Raw genomic sequence first — 9,890 nt, 5'->3', positions numbered from 1 at the left:
GGAAGGAAGGAGCTGTAGGAAAGAAGGAAGGAAAGGAAGGAAGGAAGGAAGGAAAGGTGCCGGGCTCCAACGGGGGCGACCGCCCTTTCTGTGCTCGTTCTGCTTTTAAACTCCAGGTGGAGCCCCTCCCTGAGGGGAAGGGCTGTCCAAAAATTGGATCGAACTCGTAAATGCTCCTCTCCACGGAAATCTTTAGTAAAAGGCGAAAGGTTCATTCGAGCTGTAGAGAAGCCGGAGCGTGCCTTTGCTGGTGGCCGAGCCCTTCCGGCCGGCCCAAAGGCCCAAAGGCCCTCCCCTCTGCCAAGCGGCAGCGAGGCCACGCACGCAAAACAAAAACAGGGAACTCCTCCCAAAACGCATCTGCCGTTCCGCCCCGGCGAAAGGGCGCTTTGCTGCTGCTGCTACACTGGCCTGCTGCGTGTGTTGGGCCTGCCTGAATATGAAATATGAAAAAAAAAAAAAAAAAAAAAAAAAAAAAAAAAAAAGAACGAAAAGCGCGGGAAAACGGCGCGTCCCAGGAAAGGGGAGGTGGGGAGGGAGGGAGGGAGGGTTAGGGTGGGGCTCTCTCTCTCTCTCTCTCTCTCTCTCTCTCTCTCGCTCTCTCTCTCTCTCTCTCTACTCTCTCTCTCTCTCTCTCGCTCTCTCTCTCTCTTTTGACCTTTCTGAGAAATGGGCACCGTTCCCGGAGGTACTGCAATACCGGGTCGATGCGTGGAGTGGACGGAGCAAGCCCCGCTTCCATCTCCCGCTTCCAAAAATCCATTTAATATAGACGGTCCCCCTATGGGGGACGTATCAGATATTAAACTGATAAGAACAGATTTTTTTTTTTTTTTTTTTTTTTTTTGCAAGCCAAAAGGCCGAGAAGCGATGCCCAAACAATGCAACACCCGTTCAAAACTAATAATTCTCAAAATTCTAAGTTCCCCAAAAAAAACCACAAAAAAAAGACCCATATTATAAATCCACAAAAAACCCAACACCCTTTCAAAAATTGTAAATCTCAAAATTCAAAGTTCACAAAAAAAGAACCCAAAACTACTCTAAACTATTTCCCTCACTTTCTCGCCGCTTCTTCCGCCTTCTTCTTTGCTTCCAGAAAAATTCTCATTTTCTCCTCTTCATATTCCTTCCATTCTAAATGCGAAACCCTCGCTCCTCTTATCCTCTCCTTCCATCTCATTAAATTTTCATAGTCCCTGGGACATGCCACCCTCATTAAATGCTCTATATCTTTCTCCGTCCACACGACACTCTTCTTCTTAACCTCTTCCTCCCTCTTCTTTACCTCTTCCTCCTTCTTCTTTACCTCTTCCTCCACCCTATCACCCCAACTCGAACTTGATGTTGCTCCCTCCTCTCCTCCTTTCATCCTCCTTGTTTGGCATTCAGCGGTCCTCTCATCCTTCCCTTCTCTATCTTTCCTCTTCCTCTGTACCTCTCCTTCTACTCCCTCCATTGGGTCGGCAACAGATTGCTCTTCCCGGGACCTCTGCTGGTCATCTGTGGAACTGCCTTCCTTCTCTTCCTTTCTCGGGTCTCCGCCTCTTCCCTTTGTTTCCTCAGTTCCACATTTTCCCGCCGTTCCGCCTCCTTTATTTGCGACTCCTCCCCCAACACTCTTTCCTTTGTCCTTCTCATTGTCTTTTTTCCCAGATTCTTTTTCTTTCTCTGTTTTCTTCTCCTCTGTATCCTCTTTTTTCTTTGTTCCTTCACTGGCTGCCTGAGCATAGCTTCTCTTGCTTTTCGGACAGTCCCTGTACATATGCTCTTTTGAGCCACAGAGATTGCACAACATTCCTCTGGGGCAGTCCCTAGAAACATGTCCCGTCTGCAAACAGTTTCTACAAACAACCTCCTCACACTCTGCAGCAAAATGTCCACACCGGCCACATTTAAAACACACTCTGGGCTGACCTTTGTAATACAGAGTCCCTCTAACAGTTCCAATCATCAAATCCGGTCTGACATGAATCATATTCCCCTCCTTAGTGCGCAGCCTAGCAATATACTTATACATTCCATTCCACAAACCTTCAGAATCCAGGTTCTTAACTGGGAACTCGCTCTTCAACTCAAAACTCCTTTTCAAAGCTGTAGTAATATCCTCCACTGGAAAGAAAGGACAGGCCATTGTAACAAAAACTGTTCTCCATTCCTGCAGAAACAATGGCTCCAGGTTGAAAACTCTGGCTGGCAACTGCTCCTTATTCTCTTCATATTTCCTTAACACCTTCAGGCACTCCTCTTCTGTATTCAAAGTCAGGTCGAATAAGCCTTTAGCGATGTTCTCCTTCAGGCAATGGACATCGTCTGCTCCCAACTCGAACAAACCAAAGACGACTTCCAACACGAACTTCCTTCTTCCCCATAGGCCAGTCAGATCTTTTAGCTGGAATCGAAGCGTGTTCTTCCCATACCTTTCTTCCATTTCCGGATCAGTCTCTATCAAGCTCACGCCTTCTAGATCTTTACCTTTCGCCTTCTAGACACTCACTTGGTATGAGCCAAGAGGCCGAGAAGCGATGCCCACAATGGTTTTGGCCAAACGCCCCGGGCGCGGCCGCCCGCCGCAGCAGTCGTGGTACTTGCTTCTCGGGCGGGCGGGCGGGCGGGCGGAGGGGAGGGAGGGAAGGAAGGAAGGAAGGAAGGAAAGGTGCCGGGCTCCAACGGGGGCGACCGCCCTTTCTGTGCTCGTTCTGCTTTTAAACTCCAGGTGGAGCCCCTCCCTGAGGGGAAGGGCTGTCCAAAAATTGGATCGAACTCGTAAATGCTCCTCTCCACGGAAATCTTTAGTAAAAGGCGAAAGGTTCATTCGAGCTGTAGAGAAGCCGGAGCGTGCCTTTGCTGGTGGCCGAGCCCTTCCGGCCGGCCCAAAGGCCCAAAGGCCCTCCCCTCTGCCAAGCGGCAGCGAGGCCACGCACGCAAAACAAAAACAGGGAACTCCTCCCAAAACGCATCTGCCGTTCCGCCCCGGCGAAAGGGCGCTTTGCTGCTGCTGCTACACTGGCCTGCTGCGTGTGTTAGGCCTGCCTGAATATGAAATATGAAAAAAAAAAAAAAAAAAAAAAAAAAAAAAAGAACGAAAAGAGCGGGAAAACGGCGCGTCCCAGGAAAGGGGAGGTGGGGAGGGAGGGAGGGAGGGTTAGGGTGGGGCTCTCTCTCTCTCTCTCTCTCTCTCTCTCTCTCTCTCTCTCTCTCGCTCTCTCTCGCTCTCGCTCGCTCTCTCTCGCTCTCTCTCTCTTTTGACCTTTCTGAGAAATGGGCACCGTTCCCGGAGGTACTGCAATACCGGGTCGATGCGTGGAGTGGACGGAGCAAGCCCCGCTTCCATCTCCCGCTTCCAAAAATCCATTTAATATAGACGGTCCCCCTATGGGGGACGTATCAGATATTAAACTGATAAGAACAGATTTTGATTTTTTTTTTTTTGGAAAAATAATTTTTTTAATCTTATCCAATTTAAATTGTTTATACGCCAACAAAACATTTTGTGTGGGCGGGCGGGCGGAGCGGCTCGGGCGGGCGGCATTGGTTTGTTTCACGATTTGATAAGAAAACACAAAACATTATTATCATTACTTTTAAAAACCAAAACACTAAAACAAAATCTAACTATTACATATAAAACAATAACTAAGAAACTAGACATATAATCACAAAACTGATTCAAAAAACAGAAATCTTTCTTTTTTCCTTTTTTTTCAATACAATCAAAACCACAAAACAAACATTTATTCAAAAAAAACAATCATAAAGTCTTTCTTCAACTCTATTCCTCCAAACTAATACTTTGGTAGGTGCCTTCTCATCACCTCGTCCGCCTTCCACTTTGCTAAATCCAAAATCCTCCTTCTCTCTTCCTCATATTTTTTCCACTCTGTCTCTGTAATCCTTTCCTTTCTCATTCTCTCCTTCCATGCCACAAGCTCTTCATATTCCTTAGGACATACAGTGTTCATTAACTTCTCTTCTGAAGTTTCACCATCTTTTTGTTCTTTGCTCTGTCCTGTTCTCTTCTTCTCCTCTTCCTCCATTGCTTCACCCCAACTCTGGCCCGTTGTTAAACCTTCCTTTCCTCCTCTTATCTTTCTCGATGGGTCTTCACTAGTCCTCACCTCCTTTCCTTCTCTATCTTTTCTCTTTCTCAGCACCTCTCCCTCTGCTCTTCCTGTCAGGTCTGAAGTAGAATGCTCTGGGGACCTCTGCTGATCAGCTTTGGAACCACCTCTTCCCTCCTCCTTTCTCGATTCTCCGCCCTTTTCCTTTGTCTGTTCAGTTCCACTTTTTCCCGCCGTTCCGCCTCCTTTTTTGCTAGCTCCTCCCCAAACACTCTCTCCTTTGTTCTTTTCAGTTTCTTTTTCCTCTGGTTCTTTTTTTCTCTCTGTGTTCTCTCCTTTTACATCATCTTTTTTCTTCCCTCCATCTCTTGCAGCTTGAGCATAACTCCTAGCACTCTGCGGACAGTCCTTATACACATGCTCATTTGCTCCACAAAGATTGCATTTAATCCCACTGGGGCAGTCTTTAGAAACATGGCCAGCCTGATTACAGTTCTTACAAACAATCTCTTCACAGTCTGCAGCAAAATGCCCTGCTCTATTGCACTTAAAACAAACTCTTGGCTGACCTCTGTAGTAAACAGTGCCTCTTACCGCACCAATCCTAAAGTCAGGTCGAACATGAAGCAACTTTCCGTCCTTCATATGCAATCTTGCCGTGTATTTCCACACCCCATTCCATATTCCTTCCGAATCCATGGTCTTCAGAGGTATCTCACTCTGTAGCTCAAAACGGCTTTTCAAGCTTGTGGTAATATCCTCCACCAAAAAAAAAGGGCAGGACATTGTCACAAAAACTGTCCTTCAGTCCTGAAGAAACAAAGGCTCCATATTAAACGCACTGGCAGGCAACTTTTCCTTGTTAGCTCCAAAAATCTTCATTACTTTCAAACAGTGTTCTTCTGTCTGCAGAGTCAGGTCAAATCTCCCTCTCCCGATGTTCTCCTTCAAACAAAGTACATCTTCGACATCCAACTCCAATAGCCCGAAGACGACCTCCAACACAAACTTTCTCCTTCCCCACAATCCCGAGGATTGCTTCAGCAGAAAGCGAAGGGTATTCTTTCCATGATCTTCCATTTTGCAAATAATTACTTTCTATCCAGCTCACGCCTTCTAGAACATAACCTTCGCCTTCCCAACAGCACTTGAGCAGAGCCAAGAGGCCGAGAAGCGATGCCCACAATGGTTTTGGCCAAACGCCCCGGGCGCGGCCGCCCGCCGCAGCAGTCGTGGTACTTGCTTCTCGGGCGGGCGGAGGGAGGGCGGGAGGGAAGGAAGGAGGAAGGAAGGAAGGAAGGAAGGAAGGAAGGAAAGGTGCCGGGCTCCAACGGGGGCGACCGCCCTTTCTGTGCTCGTTCTGCTTTTAAACTCCAGGTGGAGCCCCTCCCTGAGGGGAAGGGCTGTCCAAAAATTGGATCGAACTCGTAAATGCTCCTCTCCACGGAAATCTTTAGTAAAAGGCGAAAGGTTTATTCGAGCTGTAGAGAAGCCGGAGCGTGCCTTTGCTGGTGGCCGAGCCCTTCCGGCCGGCCCAAAGGCCCTCCCCTCTGCCAAGCGGCAGCGAGGCCACGCACGCAAAACAAAAACAGGGAACTCCTCCCAAAACGCATCTGCCGTTCCGCCCCGGCGAAAGGGCGCTTGCTGCTGCTGCTGCTACACTGGCCTGCTGCGTGTGTTAGGCCTGCCTGAATATGAAATATGAAAAAAAAAAAAAAAAAAAAAAAAAAAAAAAAAAAAAAGAACGAAAAGAGCGGGAAAACGGCGCGTCCCAGGAAAGGGGAGGTGGGGAGGGAGGGAGCTCTCTCTCTCTCTCTCTCTCTCTCTCTCTCTCTCTCTCTCTCTCGCTCGCTCTCTCTCTCTCTCTCTCTCTCTCTTTTGACCTTTCTGAGAAATGGGCACCGTTCCCGGAGGTACTGCAATACCGGGTCGATGCGTGGAGTGGACGGAGCAAGCCCCGCTTCCATCTCCCGCTTCCAAAAATCCATTTAATATAGACGGTCCCCCTATGGGGGACGTATCAGATATTAAACTGATAAGAACAGATTTTTTTTTTTTTTTTTTTTTTTTTTTTTTTTTTTTTTTTTGCTCAGAAATTAGTCTCACTTTTCCCAGAAATTAAGACCGTATCTTCATCGCAGTTTTCCCAATTATTCACATTACTTTATTTACACAGATTCCCCTTTCCAACCTCCCCCAACCTTGATTAAATGCCTCCTCCCCCATCTTCCTGTTTTCCAACTTACATTCTACCATCACCCGTGATTTCACTTCCCAAACCAACTGTGCCACCGACTTCCCTGGTTTCTTTTTTTTACACTGCTCATTTCTATCCCTCCACACAATTCCTTTACCAATACTAATAACACTCCAAATTACCCTCCCTACTTCCCTCCCCATCCCTTCCAACCCTTCCCCCATAATATAAACTCAGGATTTAACTCAAGATTTTCTTTAGCCAACCTTAATAACTTTTTTATTTCTCCCCAGAAGCCATTAACCACATGACATCCCCAAAAGGCATGCCACACTGTCTCCTCCTGCGTACACCCCCTTGGACACCTGCCGTTGAGAATCTGACCTTCTCGATGTAGTCTCTCCCTTACAGGTAACCTATCTAAGGCCGCCAACCAATTCAAATCTTTTATTTCATTAGGCTGACTTTTTAGTTGTATTGTTCCCCAATTAATTTTCCTACCACCCACCTTCACCACCCCTGATAATAGTATTTTCCCTTTTAAAACTTTATACATTTTCTTATGCTCCTCTACCAAATCATCTTTGAGCACCTCTGGGTGTGCTCTTAAAAATAATGACATCTTTTCATAATGCCATGGTAACTGCTCAGCCTTTGGTCCTGCATTATCCCATGACACTAAACCTTTAACTAAAAAAGCCCCCCACAGTTTCATAAAATAATATGCCTTATGGCGTACTTTTTCCTTTAGCATTTTAACTACAAAACATACAAACAAAATCTCCAATTTCAAAGGAATAAACACTATACCCCTCCCCCCCTCTTCAATCTCCAAATACATTTGTTCCCTTTTAACTGGTTCATACCTACCTCCCCAAATAAAAGAAAACACTAACCTGGTTAATATCAATTTATACTTAGTTGGAACAGGAAAGATTAAGGCTAAGTAAATCAGACCTGATAAAACATCAGCCTTAATAACTAACCCCTTACCCGTAATACTAAGCCTTCTAGTTCTCCATAAATCTAATTTTTTCTTCACCCTTTCGATTTTTTCCTCCCAATTCTTTCCAGCTGAATTGCTGTTATAAAATTTGACTCCCAGAATTTTTAGCCCATCATTGCAAATAGAAAAACCGTGCCTTACGTCTTTCCTGTTCCTCCAACCACCACAGTACATTATTGCCGATTTCCCGACATTAATTGCAGACCCTGTCGCTTCACAATATAACCCCAACACCTTTACTATTTTGTCCAATCCTCGATCTGTGGTGAAAAAAACAGTGGTGTCGTCTGCGTACTGAGCCACTTTTGCCCTCTCTCCACTCCCCCCAGGGATATGCACCCCCTCAATTCCCTTCTCCTGCCTTAACATCTCCGCCAAAGGTTCAATGAATAAAACATATAACAAGGGAGAAAGAGGACACCCTTGCCTAACTCCTCCTTTCTGCTCCACTAAGGCACCCAGAGTTCCATTAATTTTCAACTTGCTAAACACATTATTGTACAAGACCTTCACCCAGGCCAAAAAATTATCCCCAAAATTCATTTTCTTTAATACTTTAAACAAAAAATTATGATTCACACGATCAAAGGCTTTTTCTTGATCTAAACTTAAAATCCCCAATGCCAAATCCCTATCTTCTGCCCAACTAATCAAATCTCTTATTAAGGATAAATTATAAGACCCCGTCCTACCCTGCACCCCACAAGTTTGGTCCTCACTCACCACCACTCCCATCACTCCCTTTAATCTATTAACTAATACCTTACTTAAAATTTTGTAGTCCACACACAATAATGTTATTGGTCTCCAGTTTCTGATGTCTCTCTTATCCCCCTTTTTATATATTAAATGAATAATCCCCGACTTCATTGACTCACTGAGCTCTTTCCTCTTAAAAATGTCCTTATAGACCTCCACCAAATCTTTTTTAACTAAATCCCACATTGAAACAAAAAATTCTTTTGGAAGCCCATCCCCCCCAGGGGTCTTATTCCCCTTCATAGAGAATAAGGCTCTCTCTACTTCTTCCACTGTAATTTCCCCCTCCAATTCAAACTTATCCTCCTCACTCAACCTCCTCCCTAATCTTCTTAACAGCAGCTCACCCTTCTCCTCATCCACAGCTCTTTCAGCAAACATCTCCTTGTAAAAAGAGCACACATAATCAAAAACTTCCTCCTTCCTACTCACTACCTTCCCTTCACCAGTAACAACACCCTCCACCCATTCTCTTCGCTGTTTTTGTTTGATTGTCTGAAAAAAATATTTGGTTATTTTCTCATCTTTCTCTCTCTCTTCTTCTTTAGCTAAGAAGGCAAATTCTTTGACTCTCCTCACATAAAACTCCCTGATTTCCTTCTTTGCCTCTATAATTTCTTCCTCCACCTGTAACCCCCTATTCCTTTCACCTATTAACCTTTGTAACCTCCCATTTACCCTCCTCACCGCTCTTCTCTCCTTCTCTCTTTTCTCTCTGGAGTACCGTCTGCAGAATTGTGCTAAATTAACTTTCAGCCTCTCCCACCATACTAAAATACTGCTAAACCCCCCCTTAAATTCTTGCCATAATTTATAGAATTCTCTCACCTTATTCACAAATATCTCATCCTGTAATAAACTAATATTAAATTTCCAAAACCCCTTCCCAATATTCACTCCCCCCCCCTCCATTGACATCACTATCATATCATGATCAGACCCCCAACATGGTAATATCTTACACTCTTTAACCTGAATTCCCTGTGAAACAAAAAAATAATCTAGCCTACTTTGATGCCCCCTAGTGTTCCTCCATGTGTACCCCATTCCATCTTTATACAACCCTCTGTATGCATCCTTTAATTTATAATTTTGAGTTTCTTTTAACAGATATTTCCCTGTAAAATCCAACTCAGCTCCCCCTCCTATACTATCTATTGAAGTATTAAAATCACCTCCCAATATAACCTTTTTGTTAGTATCTAACAAAAACACAAAATCCTTGAAAAACTGTAACCTTTTGGTAGGATTGCATGGTGCATAGATATTAATAAACCTATATTTCTGCCCCCCCATCATACCGTCTGCTACCATTAATCTCCCTGGTACCACCGTTAACACATCTTCAATCATAATTTCGCTACCCTTCACCAATACCCCCAATCCATCAGCGTGTACATTACCCACACTCCAAAATGAAACCCCCCCAGTCCAGTCCTTTGAGAACTTTTTACAGTCCATCTCATCCCGAAGGTGACACTCTTGCAAAAAACAAATGTCAAAGGGCAATGATGCCAGAGACAAAAACACTGCAGCTCTTTTCTCCCTATCCCTTAAGCCCCTTACATTTAAAGTTACTAGCTTGACATCCATCGAGAAGAATTAATGTGTCTCTGCCATCCCCATAACTACGACAACTTTAGCTATGTCATCCTGCTCCAAAAAATCCACTGAATTCTGTGAATCCGCATCTGACACTGCCACCCCCTGGCCACACTGGATAGGCTGTGAAGCCACACTGCTATTACTGCCACTGTCATCGTCCTCCTCTGATGGTGTCAACTCAGGTATCAAGGGAGAGCTTCCTGCTTCTGAAGGCTCAACACTAGAAACCTCTTCTTCTTCAAGTGCTCCATAAGAATTTGCA

General features: G+C 45.0%; 4 non-coding genes and 2 pseudogenes across 4 annotated transcripts; all 6 read right to left on the bottom strand.

Moving 5' to 3' along the window:
* Positions 1-122: 122 nt before the first annotated feature.
* On the bottom strand, positions 123-240 carry LOC121311187. Its single transcript, XR_005949141.1, has one exon. It is a non-coding gene; the product is annotated as a U5 spliceosomal RNA (small nuclear RNA).
* A 426-nt stretch (positions 241-666) lies between these two features.
* On the bottom strand, positions 667-872 carry LOC121311213 (annotated as a pseudogene).
* A 1,850-nt stretch (positions 873-2,722) lies between these two features.
* On the bottom strand, positions 2,723-2,840 carry LOC121311186. The gene has a single exon (XR_005949140.1). It is a non-coding gene; the product is annotated as a U5 spliceosomal RNA (small nuclear RNA).
* Positions 2,841-3,258: 418 nt separating this feature from the next.
* LOC121311210 lies at positions 3,259-3,443 on the bottom strand. The gene has a single exon (XR_005949162.1). It is a non-coding gene; the product is annotated as a U2 spliceosomal RNA (small nuclear RNA).
* Positions 3,444-5,444: 2,001 nt separating this feature from the next.
* LOC121311242 lies at positions 5,445-5,562 on the bottom strand. Its single transcript, XR_005949178.1, has one exon. It is a non-coding gene; the product is annotated as a U5 spliceosomal RNA (small nuclear RNA).
* Positions 5,563-5,952: 390 nt separating this feature from the next.
* LOC121311230 lies at positions 5,953-6,161 on the bottom strand (annotated as a pseudogene).
* Between the last annotated feature and the right edge of the window lie 3,729 nt (positions 6,162-9,890).

This window comes from Polyodon spathula, unplaced genomic scaffold, assembly GCF_017654505.1.
Source record: "Polyodon spathula isolate WHYD16114869_AA unplaced genomic scaffold, ASM1765450v1 scaffolds_3021, whole genome shotgun sequence".
NCBI classification, from domain to species: domain Eukaryota; kingdom Metazoa; phylum Chordata; class Actinopteri; order Acipenseriformes; family Polyodontidae; genus Polyodon; species Polyodon spathula.
This window is presented reverse-complemented; position numbering and strand designations above follow the sequence as displayed.